Raw genomic sequence first — 21470 nt, 5'->3', positions numbered from 1 at the left:
GTGTACACACCTTAATTAAAACATACTTTCTTAGTAAAAAATGCTAACCATCATCTGAGCCTTCAGTGAGTAGTAATCTTTTTTCTAGTGGAGGATCTTATTAAAAAAGCAGTATCTGCAAAGCACAATAAAGAAAAGTGCAATAAAATGAGGTATGCCTGTGGCCGGCCCCGTGGCTTAGCGGTTAAGTGCGCGGCTCTGCTGCTGGCACCCTGGGTTCGGATCCCGGGCGCGCACTGACGCACTGCTTCTCTGGCCATGCTGAGGCCACTTCCCACATACAGCAACTAGAAGGATGTGCAACTATGACATACAACTATCTACTGGGGCTTTGGGGAGAAAAAAAAAGGAGGAGGATTGGCAATAGATGTTAGCTCAGAGCCGGTCTTCCTCAGCAAAAAGAGGAGGATTAGCATGGATGTTAGCTCAGGGCTGATCTTCCTCACAAAAAAAAAAAAAAAATGAGGTATGCCTGTGGGGGTATGTGTGTGCGCGTATTATGTCCCAGGCGTACTACTTAATGCTAAAGTTAGGGAGAGTAAATACTCTGTCTTTTCCTCAAGGATCATTCTCAAGTCAAGGAGATGACAGTCTGGTGTGAGAGGAAGAGCACCCTGTGATGGTTACTATGGTCTAGAATTACATTATGGGAGTGTAGGTTAGGGGAAACAAGCCAGTGTGAGGTTTCCGTGGATGGTTTCATTGAAAATTCAATGCTTGAGAAGCCCTAAAAGATGAGTAGCATTTACTTGTGCCAAGGAGAGTGCTGCAGATAGGAGGGGGCCTTCTAGGAAGAGGAAACAATGTATACAAAGGCATGGTGACTGGGTAGAACGTGACATATTCAGAAGGAGTGATGATTCTTCCAACTTTATGTTTTAGTGGAATAGGTAAACAAATCAATCAACACTTGCAGTGATAAACCTTTTGACAGAAATAAGCATATGGTGCTATGTGAAAACATATAAAGGCAAATCAACCCAACCTGTTGACGTGGTTGAGGTTATGGAAGACTTCCTGGAGGAGGTGACACTATAGGTGAGTTTGAATGATAAATAGAGGATATTCAAATAGAAGATGGATGGTAAGGAAGGATTTTTATGCAAATACACAGTACCTGAACAGACATTGAAAGGCTTGATTTACTCAATAACCAGAGTGAGTAGTACGTTCTCTCTGCCTCAGAAGCAACAAGGAGGAGAAGGATCTAATTTTATTAGCACTAAATATTGTCTTCCCAGAGAAGCTATATTCTAAAGCAGAGGTAGCAGACTCAGTACAGGGAGCAGAAAATCAGTGTAAATGAGGCAATCAGTCGAGATGGAAGGGGTTAAGTGGTAACTGACACTTGGCTACCATGTTGAGAAATAATAGTGAGTAGTGAAGACTGGGGCAAAACAGAGAGCGCAGGGCCTGTCTAGATGAACAGCACACTTCAGTTCTCAACAATTGTTGTCACGCAGGAACATGGCCTCAAAGTTCCCAGATCTTTCTTATTGTCAAGCAGATCTAGATTGTGCATATGTAAGAAATATCCTGATACCAATTTAACACTCTATGAATGTCGCTCTTTGAGTCAAACAAAACATATCTACAGGTCAGAGACATACCAGAGCCCTATAGCTTCTTATCTTTGAATTAAAACTCAGATGACAGACATACTAAAAATATACTTCAATAATCTATTATGAATTTTTCCCGAGTTTGAATTAAATTTCGGAATCAATTGGTAAATGGTATAATAACTTATCTTTTTTTTTTCCTAAAGGAAAGCCATAAAACCTGATTCTCCCCATTTCTTTATGTCCATCTGGCCTGGATAGAGAATTACATAAGAATTGAACAGCAGTATCAACTAGCATGTGCTATAACAATTTTCTACCTTTTATTTAAAGAAAAACCAAAAAAGTTGATTTTTCCTATTTCCTTAGGTCCTAAGACCTGGCCTTCCCTGAGTGTTATATCAGCCACTTGAGAAATGATGGAGTCATTTACGATAATTTAGGATGTCATCTAGCAGTTAGCAATAGTGTTCCTGATTACAGACCAGAGGAAATATTTAGTTGGAGGGAGTAGAGGAGAAGAGGATGAGAAAAGAGAAGACTTCTTGTAAGTGCCTCTTCCTGCTTCATCTTTCTACTTGTACTTACCTCTCCCGCTCCCTGCTCTGTATTGCACTTATTACCACTAAATGCCATTCACATGGCAAGGAATGTTAGCTTGTCACCATCAACTGCCTCCATGGAACACATAAATGTCTCGTCTTACTGTGTTAAAAATAGTGATTAAGTAGAACAAATGTTATAACTATAAAAACCGAGGATCAGAGAGAACAATAATAATAATATCTAGCATTTACATGATGCTTTTATTCCTCCAAGTGCCTTTCTATATCCTAACTCATGTGACACAGGTGATAACATTTTGGGTACCTCTCAGCTTCAACTTTGAAAGAGGAACATTAATGGAACTTATAAAGTTAATGTTTTGAAGATCATAAGAGCTAGTTCATGGGGGTCCAATATTGGCCTATCTTAATGTAAGGGCTCAAAAATATCAGCTCTTATTATCATCATTGTGGTTATTAAGATGTTAAGTTAATATTAACTACTGTAACAGATAAATTGGGAATCTCAGTGGTTTGACCCAATTATATAAAGTCCAGTTGGCAGACAGAGGGTGGTGGGAGGAATAGGAAGATAGAAATGGGCTGTGCTCCACTCAGAAAACGAGGGTCCTCCATCAGCCTCTAGGGCTTTGGGGTTCCTGGAAGGATCCCCTGTACTGGACTACAGATGAAGAAAGGGAGAGAGAATGAAGGGAGGTTTCCACAGTCTAGGCCTGGGAGTGCCCTTCATTCCTTCCACCCACATCCCATTAACCATAACTCAGCCACATGGCGAGACCAACTGCAAGGAGCCTGAGAAATGCAGCCTAATTACGTGCTTCAGAAGAGCAGAGAATGACTTTGCATGAACATAGAGCCATCTGTGCCGCATGAAGTAACTCTGCCCAGGCCCACCCAACTGATAACTGCGAGAGCAAGAACTTTAAAGCAAGTCATCTGACTCCAGGTCCAGAAAGATTTCCTCTACAATTGCTCAAGGTCCTACGTGAAAACAGAAACCACGTGTCCAGATTTTGAATTCCAGGGTCTTTTCTCCCACCTTTTCCGGCTGGCAGAATCATGTTGATGAACTCCAAATGGCTGGGTTCTTTCCATCACTACATCGTGCTTTATTCCAGGTGATCTGAGAGCTAGCACATTCACTAAACTAGAAACCCAACCTTTCTCTTCTGTAACGGCTGAGACAGCAGAGAATGGTCTTACTCTGTGACTGCTTTGGATCTCCCCTGGGTGACAAGTTAGAACCAACTATTCATTTCCCTTAGGTGAGAGCAATTTAGAGCAACAACTAATAGCATAAGGAGTGTTTATGTGTGTGGGATTTATGGTATGAGGTCATATTGCTGCATCGTTTTTCTGCACGCTGAAATTGAGGATAATTGGGCTATTTTTCAAAGGCAATAAAGTGTGGCTTTACTGAGAGGCACTGGCCACATCTAGATTATTCTTTACTTGCTCTGGGTCCTGCTTTAGGTTCTTTCTTCACCTTTGGATATCAGGCTCTCTGCCTTCTTGAAGGTGAATTTAGAGTGATTCAGAGAGAAGCCCTTCTGGAACCCTCAATGTAAACTCAAAGCATTGACACGGTTCATGGTCCAGGCTGGAGAGTGTCAAGACACAATCAGAGTGCATCTGGCCTATTGGTGTCATGCTTGTCCTCACTCAGCAGAGCCAAACATGCAAGGCGAGCCTGAGAGACACAGCATTTTCTTTCCAGACACAAAGCCTCTAATTCAAGGACCTGCCCCTGAGTAAGCTGTTATTCCAGTTTATAAGCTATAGACTCTCCTTAACGCTTGGAAACAGAGAACCACCACCTAGCAGGATATGTTTGGGTTTCTTTCTAATCTCAAAACCTGTTAGGGAGAGAGTAGAGATTAGTGCAAAGTATATAGGCTCTGAAGGCAGACAAAACTTGTTTCAAATACCGGTTTTACCTCATCATCACTGTAGAGCAGAGGTCGGCACACTTCAACCTATGGATCAAATCCATCCCACTGTCTGTTTTTGAAAATAAAGTTGTATTGGAACATGGCTACACTCATTCATTTATAGACTGTCTATGGCTGCTTGCACATTACCACAGCCAAGCTGAGGAGAAAGGACGTGGCCTGCAAAGCCATAAATATTTATCCTCTGACCTCTTCCATAAAATATGGTGGATCTTCAGTTTCTTCATCTGTAGAATGCAGGGAATTATGTCTAACACAAAACTGTGGTGAGAATTAAATTAAAAAGTGTATAAAAAGCATCCAGGGCAATTCCAGACGCAAAATAGATCCTCTCTAAGTAGTAGGCTCCTTTTCTCTAGTTATTTTTTATTGGGGTGCATTTGGGGTGGCTAGAGAGAGCCTTAGGGACATAAAAATTCAATGTGACATATACAAGGGGAACACTCTTTAAGGAGTAACCTCGCCCATGTGCAGCTCTCAGAGTAAGAGAACAAAGGAAACAAAACAAGAACACTTTCCGATGTCAGCTGTCCTCCTGCAGAAGATGGGTAGGTCAGGATGGGGCCTTCCGTTACCTTGACATCACCGTTGCAAGGTAAATCAGCCCGTTCCGAGGTTCTTTTACTTTATCTACCCAAGAAGGAAGTAAATAGCAATTTTGCATCTGTCTAGGGTACTGAAACTGTTTAAAACTTCCCCCAAACAACTCCTCTTACTCTGGAATGTATTATATGCCTCCTTACTCCCACAGAGAACCAAATATATTCTGTAATTCAGAGGAAGGTCTTATATTAGTGTTCTAAGACCCACTTATTAGTAATTAATGTGTGTGGCTCTAGATTAGGCAATTTGTCTATATTATAAAATCTTATCCTCTCAACAATTCTTTAAGACATACATTATCATTCTAAATTTATTGATGAAGAAACTGGGAGGTGAAATAACCTTCCAAGTTTGTGCAACCAGTGACAGGCCTAGTTACAATTCAAAGCCAATCTGACTCTCTTTTGAGTCTGCCTCATCTCTAATAAAATTGGCAACATCAGAAACTGCCAAAGGACTGGATTTCAACTGAATCCAAACAGTATTGTCAGAAAGCCTGACAGCTGGCAAGAGAAGAGAAGAAACAAATTTTACAAATAGACTCTGAATAACAACCATCAATATTTTTTAAATCCTTTCTATAGGTAATTTATATCTCGCATACATCTCAAAGGAAAGTGTGGTGAAAAAGCTTTGGATCTGAAGCAAAAGTTCTGGGCTCTAGTCTTGAATAAGCCAACTTTTCTATTTGTGAATGAGAAACTCGAATAGTCTTTCAGGTTACTCTACCTGAATGTTTATGGTACTTCCCAGGGAGCAAGTCCTGGTCACTGGGACTGATGCCCAAATGTGCAGTATTCTACCATGAGCATGGCCCAGAGTCCCTGACAGTGAGAACCACACACACACACACACACAAACACACACACATGCATGCACACACATGCACACTGAACACACATTTTCTTTTCATGGTGCTTGATTTAAAATACATGAAAGTTAAAAGAAGTTAGAGAGAAATATAAGCTTCATAAAAGTACAGAGCTGTGTAGATAAAGGAAGAAAACAGAAACAAACAAGATATTTGCATAAAGTTTCTGACATTGATTGGGAATAAAATATACATGAAAAGACAGCAAAAATGAAAGTGTACCAACTGACAAAAGCAAATAAAAGCTAAATCAAAATATGTGCTTGTGTGTATACATAAAACACACACACACACAAAGACATGCTCCCTGTATGAGCAAGTGGCTGGGGAAACAGTGACAATTCAAGGTTATTTTTGAGTCCAAGCACCTACTTGAAGAAGAGAAGTAAAGAAGAGGGTGGGCAGGGCTGACATTTCTCAAGGAACCACCCTGTGCCCGACAGTGGACATAGCCGACTTTCACAACAGAATTCACAGAGCAGCCTCGCTCATCCAATCCCAGCACCTTTATGAAGAATGCCTGGCTATCCCCATTTTACAGAAGCAGACATTGCTCACAGGGGTGAATATTTTAACCAAGACAACACTGCTAGTTAGTTGTTAAACCAAGCATCAAATCCGGATCCAAAGATTATGTTCTTTCCTCTACTATGGTACACATCCAGAGCAATTCTCACCTTCATCATATTATTCTATCCTAATTTTTAAAAGGTGAGAATAAGGAGGGAAGATATCGGTTTCTCTGTTTTTACATAGGAAGAAACTAAGGCTCAGAAAAATGAAGTAACTTGCCTAAATTCATACACCAAGTAAAGGGTGGTGTGAATTCAAATATTCTGACGCGTAAATCAGTTCCTTGGCTACTATTTGGTGAAACTATTGACTCTTAATATCACACTTTTTCTATTGAGAGGTATACATCACATGTTCAGGGAATAGATCTTAGAGTTGCATGAATCCTTTCAAATCTGGGCTGAAAACATCTAGTAGCTATTTGGGAAAATTGGTTAATGCATTCTTCTGTAGCACAATGTTAATGACATTTACCGCAAAGGGTTTTTGGGAGAATTAAACAATTTATTGTTACTGGCCAGCAGTAAATGCTCAATAAAAAGTGGGCGGTTTTCTTGGGTGGGGCTCTCCAGAAGCAGACCATGAAACGAAGATGGGTGCTCCCAAGAGAAAACCAGAAGAGAGTGGCAGAAGCAGGACAGGGAAGGGAAAGGAGCCAAGCAAAGGACAAGTCCCAGCTTCAGCCTAATCCTGCAGGAGAAGACGCAGGTATAAATTATACCTCAGAGTTTTTCATGCTCCCCACCTTCCTTTGCAAGGAAGGGAGATGAGCTTTCATACTCCTGCCATCACTCCTTCATTGAATAGAAGTTGTGGCTAGGGGTAGTGAGGAAAGATGATATGTAAAATTGTAGCATCTTTCAGCTCTATGTACCTGCAGGCAAAGTATCTGGAGTACCCTAGTGGCAGAGTAACAGGACAAGATGGGGGCCAGGAGGGGAGTTGGAAGTGGTGAATGTATGAACAAATAGGAGATCCTAAGAGATCTGGGGAGATCAGTCAGTGTCTACTGCAGTGACATCATCATCATCATCATCATCATCATCATCATCATCATCATCATCATCACCACCACCACCACCACCTTTTCTTAGGATGGGAATGGAGTCTTTCTTTTATGTGCTTCATTTCCAGGAATACCAGGAAAAACCCATATGTTCCTCTTGAGTTCAAGGTAGAAGTCAGGCCAAGGCCAGAACAATGATATCAGTTCACAGGAAGATGTACCTTCCAGGTGATGGTCAAAAATGGAAGCCCTAAGCTAAAAGCTTTATTAGGCAACCTACAGCGTCCGTTTCAGGCACTGTTCTCAGCCAAGGGACCAGATTCTAGCCCCTGTAATTTATTGGAGATGAAAAGCATGGAAACAATGCAGCAAATGGAGACTGGGTGAGACAGCTCCTTTATCACAGTAATAAATGCATATTCCCAGAATCATTGAAACCTTTTTATTTTTAAATCCTCCACCTCTTAGCTAATACCATAAAGGCCTGAATTAATTACACAAGGGTAAATAAACAGATGTATTATTTTCCCAGAGAATCAAAAGGAGATCTAGATTACCTTTCAGCATAAATGTTCCTTAACAAATAGACCTCTAGTCCAGGCATAAGTTAGCATTATGCATCACTTGAACAAAATTAATCTGCCCCCAAATTTACTGGTTCCAGTTGGTTTCCTTTAATAATTCTTACAAAATTTTATTCTGCTTGCTTCTGCTTCATGTTTTTCTTTGAGCAATACATGCTATATCCTAAAGTCATGAGAATAGGTCACTGGGTAAAAAGTAGGCGGATGGACACATGCTGATTTTTCCAGAGAAACAACTCAGAAGTCCTAGTATATCATGATGAGAATAAATTTGACCCCAGTTTAAGGAAACAGAAGTCCATGCTCTTGATTTTTGGTGCTTTAGTCACGGCAGTGGATTCTTTTGAACGTGGGAAGCCTAGACTTATTATAAATATAACTGGTTCTAGAAAAAAGAAAGATTTAAAGAAAGGTATGTTTTAAAGTCACAGTGTCACTGGGAGATACCAGTTGACAAAACCCTCCCATAGGAGAGAAACAGTGTTTGTACCAAAAGCACAGATCTAGACTTGAATTCCAGATCTGAATTTGACTAGCTGGGTTATTTCTCACAAGTTCCTCAAAACCTGTGAATCTCTATTTTCTTATCTGTACAATGGGGGAAATGATGTTAACATTTAATAGTTTTATTGTGAGAATTAAATGGGGTAATTGATGAAAAACATTCTGCGAAGTAATGGCCATAAAAAATTCTCAATAATTATGAGGAATTGTTAAGGTGTCATTTACCTTGTTGTATGATTGTGGTCAACCATGAAGACCTGGAAAAGTCTAAAAACTCATCTGATGTACAAGATCACCACAGTAGTGGAGTAACTGAGTGATTCTGAAAAGTAAACTAACTAGAAAGGATTCATGATGGAGGTGTGACATCAGTTGAAAAGGCAATTTTGGAAAAACTATGTGACAGACAGATTATTTGGTTGGAATGTACATTAGTTTTCTGTTGTGACAAGAAATTAGCACAAATGTAGCAGCTTAGAACAATACACACTTTTATTATCTCACAGTTTTTGTACATCATGAGTTTGGGCATGGCATAGAGGAGTCCTCTGCACAGTGTCCCAAGGCTATGATCAAGGTGTTGTTGGGCTATGTTTTCATCTGAAGGTTTGACTGAGAAAGAATCCAACTCTATGCTCATTCAGGTTGCTGGCAGAATTCCTTTCCTTGTGGCCAGAAGATTCAGGACCTTGCTTCTTGTTGGCTGTTGGCTAGAGGCCGCCATCAGGTTGTGAAGGCCACCTGCAGTTCCCACAGGCCAAGAACACTTCTTTGCCACGTGGGCTTCTCCACCCTGGTCACTTCCTTCAGCAGGTCTCTAGATGCAATGTGCTAAGATGGACTCTTATTCATTGCAATATATTCACAAGAGTGATTTTAAAGGAGACCATCCATTACATTTATCATATTCTATTGGTTAGAAACAAGTCATAAATCCCACCTGCACTCAAGGGAATGGGTTATTATAAGGGTGTGTATTTTAAAGAGTCTGACTCTCTTTTTTGATGTTTGACTGCTGATGGCTTTTAAACCTCACTACTCTCTCTTCTTCTGCCCTGTATCGGGGCAAAGCCGATAAGGAAGCCTGAGTGCTCCCTCATTTGACACTGGCAGGAAGTCCAAAACATGCAAGCCCTTGGCTATGCACTGGAACCCTCATTCCAGCCACACCCCCTAAACACCATAAAAACTTCAAGCCACTTCGGACTTTCTTGGGAGCCACTTTAGTGTCCCCAGAAAGCTTCATTATGTGAGTAATAAGCATTTTCATACTCTCTTGGGTAGTGTGTGGTGTCATCAGTCTTGACACCTGAACCAGATTTTGGGTGGAGGTCCATTCCATTCTCTGTGGTGGCATAATGATGTGGGTATCTCGAGAAGGGAGTATGTGGGACACCCTAAAGTCAGAACACCAAAGCATGGTTATTGGTGATATAAACAGGGATCTGAAGCTTCTAAATGATAACTCTTCAACTGTATCAGGCAAATATTTCAAGTACTGAGCAACCTGATCTTAGTGGTTCTAAGTGAAAAGTGTTTAAAACAAACTCTTTAACTGCTGGAAGGATTAATCTGCTTATTCTGTTCATTCATTCATGATTTCATCCATCATTAATTCTGAAAGGATTTATTGAGCATCTGTTGTGTACCAGCACTGTGTTAGATGCTAGGGATATAGTAGTACACATGACATACAATATCCCTACCTTCATGTATTTCCCATTTAATGGGAAATATAGAGAAGTAAACAGACAATTACATCACTAAGTGATAGGTGCTAAAATGGGTCAAATTTGGGGAGTGGTGGGAACACTGAGGAGAAACATCTGCTCCACTTAAATGTAGTGACTTGAAGTGAGAATTGAAAGATGAGCAGGAATTAGTCAAACAAAACATGTAAGCATAAATATGGGGGAGAATGTTATGGAATTGCAATTGGGGGCAGAGGGAATGGTCCAAAAAGATAGAAAGCATGCAAAAAGGTCTAGCAGTAAAGAAAGAATTGGGATATTTAGGGAACTAAAAGTATTTCAATAATTTACTGTAATGACAGAATGTGTCTGCTCTTTGAGTCTCTGAAGAGCTGTTCTAATACAACCTGGAAAGCCAGACCATCCAATATTATGAGTAAAGTCAGTCAACTTTATATTCAGAAAGGTTATTTTTTCAGTTTTCTGATGTAAAAAAGGCATACCTAGCTAGAGATATTGAATTAGAAACTTTCTGTCACCTTTTCACTATTAATGGAGGGTCCTAACACATGCCTATTGGATCTGCTATGTGACTTTGATGATGGGTTTAGTTCTCCAATTTTCTCTGGAGTCATCACAATGTAACATGGAACACCTCCATGTTTGGTCCTCATGATGAAGGTGTGTTCAGGTTCATGGCTTAGCTCCAACACTTAAGAGCTGTGTAGTTTTGGATTTCTTTGAGCTGCAGTTTCTTCATTTGTGAATATGCAATAATAATGTTTGCAAAGATATCACTTATAGGAATATGGGATTTCCTTGATGACACGAACGCTTGCTGTGTTCCATACCCCAGAAGTGTCATTATAACCCACTCCAAAGTTGGGAAGAGATGGTAAATCTCCTCAGAGAGAAAAGACTCTGATCTAAACATGGCTTAACAATGAAGGCTCCTTCAGTCTGAGCAGTGTGGGGCTGCCGTTGTTGATTCATTTTGTGTCAGTGCCTGAGAAGCTTAGTGGCTTGTGTTCATATTTATGCTGGCATTTGGAGTCTCAGGAGGTATGATTGAGATATGAAAAAAGACAAGAGAAAAGATAACTTTTTAAAAGCCAGAGCAAGTGCCAGAGTTTGTCTCTTCTCTTTGGGTTGACTTCTAAATAACTTTTTGAGGTGTCTTTCTGGATAATCTCACCAAGGAGAGGGATCCTGACAGAGAGAGAGAGAGACAGAGAGAGAGAGGAGAGAGAGAGGAAGAAAAAATTTAAAGGATGTAAAGTATATTCAGATATAATTTCAACTAATATTCATTAAATATTTATGAGAAAAGAGTTACTTCCTTAAACTATTATTTTATTTCTTATTTTTCAGAAATAGATCAGTGCAGAGTAAAATTTGTCCAAGGACAAAATTAGAGGCAGGGGATTCAGGCTCTTCACAAAAGTACACTTCTAAGAGAACATGATTCTGTGGATGACATATGTCCTCTGAGATTGGCTAACAGGAGGATAGCACACCAAGACTAGTGTGATGGAGCAAATCAAAATACCATTCTCATCCTTCACTAAAGACTCCAGCCCCAGCCAGAAGTACAACCCTTCTGTCCTCAAACTCAACCAAATGAGCAAGCATGCATGCCAGCACAATCTTCATGTATCTTAACTTATCCAAAGAATGAAGCTTAGCCAACAAGACAACCTGTTTTGCACTTCCAGGGACTCTTCATTTCTTGATCAGCTTGAGGAAGAGAGAGCCAGTGGGTGAGGAAAAGACTCTTCAGGTTAAAGAGGGCTGTGGTTATGAATACTGTACTTCCATTTCACTACACAAGCTTCCAGTTTAGGGGAAAAAAGAATTATCGCTCCCTTTGTTATCTTTTCCCTTATTCCAGATGTTGCTCAATATGGTAATTACACATCCCACACCCATTTGCAAAATTACTCTCTTGCACACCAGTGATGAATCTGTTCCAAAGACTGACACTAACAGCCCCCAGAACTGAGCCCATTCTGCCATTTTATGCGAGAGCAAAACAGTGATTCCTGAAAGATGACCCAGTAGGCCCTGGAAATCGGTTAAAATGCTTTCAGAAAGTAAGGACTGTCAACAGGGTTCATTTATAATAATGGAGTTGTAAAATCAACCTAATTGTCTAAAAGCAGGGGATCAATTAAATAAAGTATGCTATAATCTTAAAATGAAATTTCATACAGGCATTACAATCTAATAATAAAAGCATATTTGATGGCATGGGGAACTGCTCCTGCAGTGTGAAGTTTCAGAACACAATGTGTAACAATATGATTCTATTCTTGCAATATATTAATGCATATATGCCTAGAACGTTCCCTGTGTGTGTGTGTGTAGAATGCACTCACTCTCTTTTTTCAGATCTCACTCAGAACTTGCTTTCTCATTGAAGCCTTCCCCAGACACTCCATCTAAAATCTCAAGCTCCTCTCAAATACTTCAATCCCTGTACTCTTGTTTATTTTTCTTCCTCAGCATTTATAACTCTGTAGCATACTAAATGTATCTGTCAAGGTCCTGGAAAGAAACAGATGGCGCACAGAGTATAGTAATTGAAAAGATTTTAATGCAAGGACTATTTACCAGGGTGTGGGCAGAGTTAAGGAAAATCAGCAAGACATTGCAACGCGTTGCAGGATGAGCAATAATGGGCGAGCCAATGCCATCTCTGGGAATGAAGGGGCAAGAGGAGACGGCAGTTATCAGAACGTGGAGAGAAAGCGGTGACTGCAGAAGAGGGCCACCAGACAGGAGCTGTAGCCTGAACGAAGGAACAAAGCCACTGTGGACCCACAGCCCAACAGGAATAAATACTCTGGCCTCTCTCGCCTTCCACCTTCTGATCTCCAGCCAGGGCCTCCCACTTCCCGAAGCCAACCAAAATGCAGAGGACAAAGGAGCTGGATGATGTGGTCCTTAAAGTTCATTCTCCCACAGAGCATTGTGGAAATATCCAAGAGGATATTCGCAACAACTGCAAAGTTTACTTATTTTTTTGTATATTGACTCACCCTACTAAAATATAATTTCTAAGAGGATAGGGATTTTTGTCTGTTTTACCACTAATGTATTTCCAGCACCCGGAAGACTGCCTGTGTACAGTAGATGGCTTAGTAAATATTTGATGAATGAATGAATGTTGAGTGATAGGTATGAAATGCTTGTATTTGGGTAGCAGGTTTATGGTGATTTTAATTTCTTCATGTGACTTTCTATATTTTCCAAGTTTATTCAATAAACATATTTGTTTACAATCAAGCTAGATAGATAGATACATAGATAGTCTGGAGTCTGGCAAGAAGGCAGGGAAAAGGAGACAATTCCTATTCGGCAATTCATCAAGCAATAAAAATGGTGCTGTTCCCCAGCTCTGGACCATGTAGATTCAGTCATGTCTGGGAAGTGCTGATCAATATTATCTTTCCAAACTTTACAAATACCCCAGACCAATTGCCTATATATTATTTATGGTGTCAAGATAATATTTAAACAATACATAATTAAACAGCAGCCAACTCTGGAGACACAAGCAGAGAATTGATCACGAAAGAATCCAGCTTTATTTTGACAAAAGGAAGGAAAGATGTCCTTCAGGGTTTGACAACTATTTTATAATAAAACCAGACAAGCATCTTAGCAGTTCCTTTTCCTGACAGAGGCCCCCAACCTCTAGCAATGAATGTCCCAAATGAATATCATTACTTACACTTTTATCTCTTTATCTGTAAATTATAGTTACCTGTATTACAAGCCCAGTTCAATCATTGGTCCCTAAACACAAGGCCGGCGGTAAATTCTAGCAATGAGCTTCCCAAGGCAGAAGTTATTCTGTCAGCAGCAGAAATGATGATTGGATGATATGAAATTGTATTTTATTAGCTGACTCAAAACATATATAGTAAAATCAGTTAAAATTGCCTCACTGTAGCCAAGTTTTACCTGCCCTAGATACTAGGTGCTCCATCATTCAGCTGTCATTATAACAACAAAAGCCTGTAGCCGAGTTATCTTATATATTCACACCAGCCTTATAGTAGGGGCTGCTAGCATTTTTGAATGGAATGTAATAGACATTGATTTGCACACCCAAGTGTGAATGTTGTCCTTTTCTTTTACCACCTTCCAGCTTGTAAATAAATGAGCTTTTATTTCTCCTCACCATGGCCCCTTTCCTCACTCCAGATGCTGTTCCTGGATTTTCAGTACGGTAGTTGCACGTTGAAAACCTGAACACTCCTTGAATGTTGCAAAAAAAAACCCACCAGATTGAATGAAAGTGTTTTGTCAATCAATAGGAAAAAAATCTTAGATGTAGTTCACAAATATCATTAAATTAATGAAGGTTTTAAGTTAACTTGTTTCATCTATGTTATGTATTTGTTTATTCATATGTTTATCTATTTGTAAACTACGTATTTTATTTCATATTTATCATGAAATTTCATGAACAGCATCTTCTGTTCCAAGAACAATTCCTAATCATGTCAATGGCAATAAAATGTAAAACAAGGCATTGTTTTAAAAGGAGGGGATAAGATATAATAGCTATTGCTATCTGATATTTCCTGGCATAACAGCATGAATCCACTGAGAGTTTCTGGCTAAAGACCTTTGTTAATGAATGTTCCAGGGTTCCACAGAGCCCTGGCCAGGACTTCGCTGGCTCGCCAAGAGTGGCAGCCAGGGTAGCAGCATTGGCACCTTTGCTTGGAGTGATAAATTGATTAATAAATGATAACCAAGTTTATACAGTGCGATGATGACTGATTGGACACGCCAATTCATCAGGGTTGTATCTTCATGCTGGATTCGCAATGGCAGCCCCCAGAAAAGGGAAAGGTCAAGGGTAAGAAGGAGACATAGCAGCCAAGATGAGAGCATGACAGTCTTTGCTAGGAGTTGAAATGGAAAAGCAAAGAGAATTCTTTGGTAAATTCTTTGCTCTGTCACTTAGCATCATTAAAAAACTAGTTTGTATGTCCATCTAACTTTCTTTCATGCAGTTAGCAAAAGTCACTAAAAGACCAAAACTAATAGAGAATAAAACACTGAGGATATATATATTATTATAAATAGGATACATAGTATATATTATTACATATATAGGTTATATATGTGTATATATATATCCTATATATATAATATATGTATAATATTCCAAAGGTAGAAAAGGAAGCCTGTATCAAATGAAGGATTTGGTCATGGTCTTGCTAATTTACGTCATTTGACTTACATTCCTGAGATATCTACTGTGTGCTAAAAACTCTGCTAAGCCCTGGAGATTAACATAAAAGATGAAGTCCTTTGTTTTTGAGAAGCTCAGAGTCTCATGGAGAACACCAACAAGAAATCACTGTTATACCAGAGATAAACCTGGGATTCTGCAGGTGCCCATAGAAAGGAACCTGACCTAGGGGCCAGCCCCGTGGCATAGCGGTTAAGTGCACGCGCTCCACTACTGGTGGCCCTGGTTCGGATCCCGGGCGTGCACTGACACACCACTTGTCAGGCTATGCTGTGGCGGCGTCCCACATAAAGTGGAGGAAGAGTGGCTCGATGTTAGCTCAGGGCCAGTATTCCTCAGCAAAAAAAAAAAAAAAGAGGAGGATTGGCATGGATGTTAGCTCAGGGCTGATCTTCCTCACCAAAGAAAAAAAAGAAAGGAACCTGACCTAAACTGTGGGCAAAGAGAAGGCTTCTAAGGAGAGGTAGTGTTTAACTGACTCTTTGAGACCCAGGGGAAGTTAGCCATTCCAACAAGTGAGGAGGCAAGCAGAGAGGGCAGAACGTACAAGATAGAAAGAGGTGCATTGAAGGGACTAAAATAATTCTCATAGCTGGAGTAGAGGGAGCTTTTGAATTAGTGGGCTGGTTTGGAGAAGTCACTTTTACTTTGCTTCATGCAACAGAGCATAGAGAGCAGGGCCAGAGTTAGACCTGAGTCCAAGTCCTCCATACCTCACCTAATAGCTCATAACTTTGGGCAAATTACTTAATCTCCATGAGCCATAGTTTCTTTATGTGGAGAAAGAAGATAATGGTAGCACCCTTCTCATAGGCTGGCACATAGTAGATTTTAAAAAATCAATAAATTCTGTATTAAATATTTAAATAGTAATATTATTACTATTATTGGAATCCACTGATCCCTGGTTCTTGGTTTGTCCCTTAAATAAAAATAGTTTCCCCTTAGCCTGCTATCTCTGTTCACTTCTGGAGAGAAACTGGCCACATCTTTGGGAAGGTAAAGTTGACGACAGACTATCACAGAGACAGTAGGATGGCAAATAGCACCACATCATCTTGAGTCCAAGGACAGTCAAGGATTGTCTACTGCCCTCTTAGGTAACCCCTGGTTCTGAAGTAGCTACTGGGATCTGCAGATGCTGAGGGTCCGATAAACCTCCTCTCTTCACCCCACTGCTAGAATGTTCCCCCCAGTGCCCCAACTCAAGATCTTCAGCTAGGTTCACATTGGTTTCATCATGACATGGTGGTTTTAAGGGCCCCAAACTCCACTCCAGGAAAGAAAGCAAAGAAAAAATGACTCCTCTGTTTTCTTAGCCACAGATACTACTTTTTTTCCCAACTACTGCAGTGAGAATTGAAGATTGAAAGCCAATAAAGCTTCTATTGACTCAGAGTACAAGGGGACTTAATTTATCCAAAGCACGGCAGAAAAAAAACAATACAGGTGTGTCCTTTGCCATAAATAATGCAGATTTACTCTCTGCGAATTTCATAACTTCAATGATGCTGGAAATATACTGACTCAAGAGTATAAGGCAAAACTCTCTCCTGGCAATCAATTGTTTACAGGGTTGACATTTTTCTAACATCTGTTTGAAGATTTTGAAGTTTAAAACCACTATTTTTCATTGACCATACTGACATTTTCGCCACGCTCTCCTTAGCTAAACTGGTACCTTGGCTTGTTTAATCCAAAAAATGCAGCTAGTTCTTCAAGGCTTCTGAGGACAGTGTGAAGAGCAAAGTACAACACTGTATTTCCCACCTTCCTTTAAGAAGCAGCAGGTAGCTGCCCCTGCTGTGGAAAGACTCACTCTTGGAACTTGGGTCAACGGTTTGCTTTGCAATTTCTTTTTGTGAGTACCACCAAGTCACCATATTGCTTATTTAAAAACAAACAAAAAATAAATCCTGGGTCCTCCCTATGTATGTGAACAAAGTACGATATCTGATTGGTTCAAGATTAGAAAATAATTAAAACTATTGCTTTGTTTATTGCTGTGGTCTTAGCCTGAGGGGCAAAGAAATTCTATAGAAAAAATGCACTGGACTTTCTTTAACAGATACTATTTTGTTATTTTGTTGTGAATGAAACAAAAAAAATGAGAGCTCAATTAATGAAGCTGGCCGTTCTGGAAGAAAAGAATAACTAAAGGAAGGCCTTCCAATAATAGAAGGGATTTCAGTTGGAATAATAATAATAACATTCTAATATGATTCAAGGGGCTTGGAAAACTCTAGGAAGGTATCAAATGTCTTCTCTTTGATGAGCCCAAGGTAATTTCTGAACAATTTTCTGGAGTTCTAAAATAGGTAAGTCATCTCGATATAGGAAGAATCTGGGAAGCTGTGTTTAACTATCAGGTCAAACCACATTCACCTGCTTTTTGTAGTAGTCAAAAAATGTTCATGGGGGTGGTCCTTTGATGTTTCATCTAGGCTAGGCTACCGCCCCGTAATATAATCAAAACACTAACAAAGGTGTTGTTCTGAAGATGTTTGCTATATGTGAGTAAAGTCTGTAGTCAGGTGACTTTGAATAAGCGAGATTATCCTAGATAATCAGGGTGGGCCTCCTTCCATCAGTTGAAAGGCCTTAAGAAGAGGGCTGAGGCTTCGCTGATGAAGATACTCAACTAGGGATAGCAGCTTCAGCAGGCACTGAGAGTTCCAGCCTCCCTTTCCTGGCTCCCTGCCCTATGATTTGGGACTTTCCTAGCCACTCCCCACAGTCATATAAGACAATTTTTTGCAGTAAACCTCTTAATTTATATCTCCTATGGGTTCTTTTCCTCGGGGTTGAACTCCGACCGGTACACTCAACTATCAGCAATCTCACGTGGTTCAATCTGATATAGGGTCATTTGGCAAAGGAAATATCATGTATGAGAAAAATGTAAAGTTTACTGAAAATAAGAAAATTTTAAAATGAGTATGAGAAAGCAGCTATGTTATAATTGAATATTACCTTCTCTGTACATTATGTTCTTAACATTTTGTACTTCCATTTGTTATTTTAATATAAATACCTGAATATGTGTAATAAATATAAAACATAACTAAAACATTATTATTTTATTAATTAATTGCTATTTAGTGAGGCTTAGTCTATGTTATTATTTTCTGGTCAATTGATAAAAATGAGACAAAGGAGACATAACTTTTGATGAGAATGTTAAGAAAAAGCTTTCAAAATTTCAGAATTGCTCAAGAAAGAAAGACCTTGGCAAAATATTTTGGCGAGAAGGATACTGGAAATGTATGGCCTTTTCTGCTCTTGGGGGCAACATCTAGCTTTACCAACTGGATAGTTTTGACAAGAGGCTCTATTACTCTCCCAGTTTCTCTACTTCTTCAGATCAATGCTTTCCCATCATAATGCTAGTGGAAGCCAGAAAATGTTAAATATCTGAAGATCCATTATTTTTGACTCCGTGCACAAAATTATAACGATAGCTGTCACCTCAAAACATTTTGGAGTCAAATACAGCCATGGGGTTGAAGCTGAAAGGCTGACCCTGGCTGTAATGGAGAAAAGTAAACTAGAGTCATAAATGGTTTCGATGAAAATAATCAGTGGTGTGAGCAGCCCAGGTAAGTAAGGCTCTTAAATGGATGTTTCAGAATCTGTCAGATCCCTTTAAATGAGAATTTATGGTTTTCCAAACACAGGACATTTTAAAATGGACCCACACACAGGGAAGAATAATGAAGAGAAATGCTAAAGGTAAGCTGTGAAGACAGCAATGGCTCTCGCACCATTTCTCTAAAATCCATCACAACTGAATCGCTAACGTTCTATATTTAATAGGAGGCTGCTCTCTGACACCATAAATCCAGGAACAGTATTTTAGTTATTTACCAAGTGATTAAACTGTAGTAATTTATTCCACTTTTACACCCATATTTTTCCCCCAGGATCCTAAAGGATTTTATTGCCTCCCATAAAGCATTTTCACTCTAAATAATCAATATTGATTTAACTATATTGTATTATTTTTTAGATTTATTTTCTTATTTTGCATGAAATTCTAACCTCATGCAGTTTATAAAAAGATAAAGTAGCTCCCTTCCAAAAACCCTTTCTGAGGTCCCTCTTCCACGCCATTTTCCTGGCTGCCAATTCTGGGCAAATCATGTTTAACAGCACTCTTAATTGTGACTTTATTTTGTTATTCCTTATAGAAATTTTTAAAGAGGGAAAGGATGAAATGGATGAGCTACACCAAAAGTAAAAAACGCAGGGGCTGGCCCAGTGGCATAGTGGTTGGGTTTGTACTCTCCACTTCAGTGGTCAGGGGTTTGCAGGTTCAGATCCCAGGCGCAGACATACACACCACTTGTCACAGCATGTTGTGGTGGTGTCCCACATACAAAACAGAGGAAGATTGGCAACAGATGTTAGCTCAGGGACAATCTTCCTCACCAAAAATAAAGGTAAAAACTGCATAAAAATGTAAAATCCCAGGCCTCTGAGCAAATATTTAAGGCAATATTGAGCTAACTAACCAGCATACCTGATAAGACAATGTTTCAGGTCTCTTATCCCTTACAGCCCTGGGCAGTGGTGGATATGAGGCTGCAGAGGAATCTGCAATAAAAGTACAAGAAACCATTGGATGAAGTTAGCACAATATCCTGGTCGATCATCTTTGCTCAAATATTTACAGGAATTATTTTATATGGAACGAGTAAAAATCATATTATTTTAAATATCAATGTATTTGATATGAACATATAATTAATAGTGTCAAATATTAAAATTACATATTGTATTATGTAGTTTGGCATTGTATATCACAGGATGGAATGTTAAATTGTGGGGGGAATCTATAAGATAGATTGCAACAATTATCAAAAAATCAAGCTTTGGGGTATACCTTCAGATATCAGTAGCAATACTTTTTATGTAGTCTCCCAATTTCTCCAACTTTTCTCCCCCCATCCTATTTAAAAATATATGTTCACTATCCTTTTTATTTAAGGGAACTTTAGTGAGACATTTGAGAAGTATTTTGCCAGATGCGCTGATCCGGTGGAAAGGTGTTTCAGCCTCGTGATCAGTTTAGAGCACTGTTACTTAGGATGAGTCAGACAAGTTCTTAGCAGGTGAGAGCTAAGAGCCATAGTTCCTCGTGTGAAGGTCTGAATAAATGTCCCGATTGCTTAAGGGAGCTATGAAGATGGGACTAAGTAGTCATGCTTCAAAGATCTTTGAATTCAGGAACCTCTGAGAGAGAACCAGGATAGTAAATGCTGCCAGAGTGTTCCTGTTGACATTTCATACAGAAAGCCAGACATGGCTGGACAAGCCCTTCAGAAGTTGAAAGGCTTCTGTTGGTTTCTAACCAGTGCACCTTATTGTCAGTATCTTCAAACAGAGCCATATCTTTAAGGCAACAGGCTAGTCTGATTTAATGCAAGGGACATGGAGAACTGAAACCAAATGTCTCAACTTCCCCTTTATGACAGCTATAAAACTCTGAGGACTGGGCAAGGACTCTGGTCAGAGAGGATCTAACATAGTCCCAGCCCACTCTTCACCTCCCGTTCACTGAAAACTATGCACGGGAGAGATGGGCTTTTCCTTCCATGAGAATACTATTCAGTCAGCAATGCTGCTTGGAAACACCATATGGGAAAGAGGGCTGTTGACCAGTGTAAATGGAAGGCCCGTGAAATCTGAGGAATTCTATTTCTCATTAACTCTGAAACATTTGCTTTCTTTGTGCCTGTTCCCCTACTTTCTAAAATGGAGGATATGTTTCAACAAAACCCCATTGAGATAAAATGCTTGGTGCTTTTCAAAAGACAACTTTAAAATCACATTTATAGATTTATTTCATAGACATTTATATATCTTTTCTTCAAAATCAATGAACTTGTGTACAAAACAAGTACAGAAACTTGGCATGGTCACTAGTCAGAATCAAGTCAATATCTTTATCATACACATCAAAATTCTTAGAAGTTAAATTAATGCCTTTAAGCTTATTTGCAAAGAATGGTTTTAGCATGTAGGTGTCCAGTTTTCCCAACACCATTTACTGAAGAGACTATCCTTTCTCCCTTGTACACTCTTGGCTCTTTTGTTGTAAATTAATTGGCCATATATGCATGGGCTTACTTCTGGGCTGTCTATTCTGTTCCATTGATCTGTCTATTTTTGTGCCAATACCATGCTATTTTAATTACTATAGCTTTGTGATATAGTTTGAAATTAGGGAGCATGATTTCTCCGGCTTTGTTCTTCTTTCTCAAGATTGCTTTGCCTATTC

General features: G+C 39.5%; 1 protein-coding gene across 2 annotated transcripts in view; it reads right to left on the bottom strand.

The window, feature by feature from the left end:
• Window positions 1–21470, bottom strand: part of LOC147912658 (uncharacterized) — a 199701-nt gene that overhangs the window by 2702 nt on the left and 175529 nt on the right. For both annotated transcript variants that reach the window (XR_015549751.1, XR_015549753.1), the window contains one exon: window positions 19710–19783. The gene's annotated coding sequence lies outside the window, so the exon portion shown is untranslated. The remainder of the gene's footprint in view (window positions 1–19709; window positions 19784–21470) is intronic.

Source organism: Ceratotherium simum, chromosome 34 (assembly GCF_057802395.1).
Source record: "Ceratotherium simum simum isolate JZ-2026a chromosome 34, ASM5780239v1, whole genome shotgun sequence".
Taxonomy (NCBI): domain Eukaryota; kingdom Metazoa; phylum Chordata; class Mammalia; order Perissodactyla; family Rhinocerotidae; genus Ceratotherium; species Ceratotherium simum.
The sequence above is the reverse complement of the archived record's forward strand: the minus strand, read 5'-3'. Positions and strand labels throughout refer to the sequence as shown.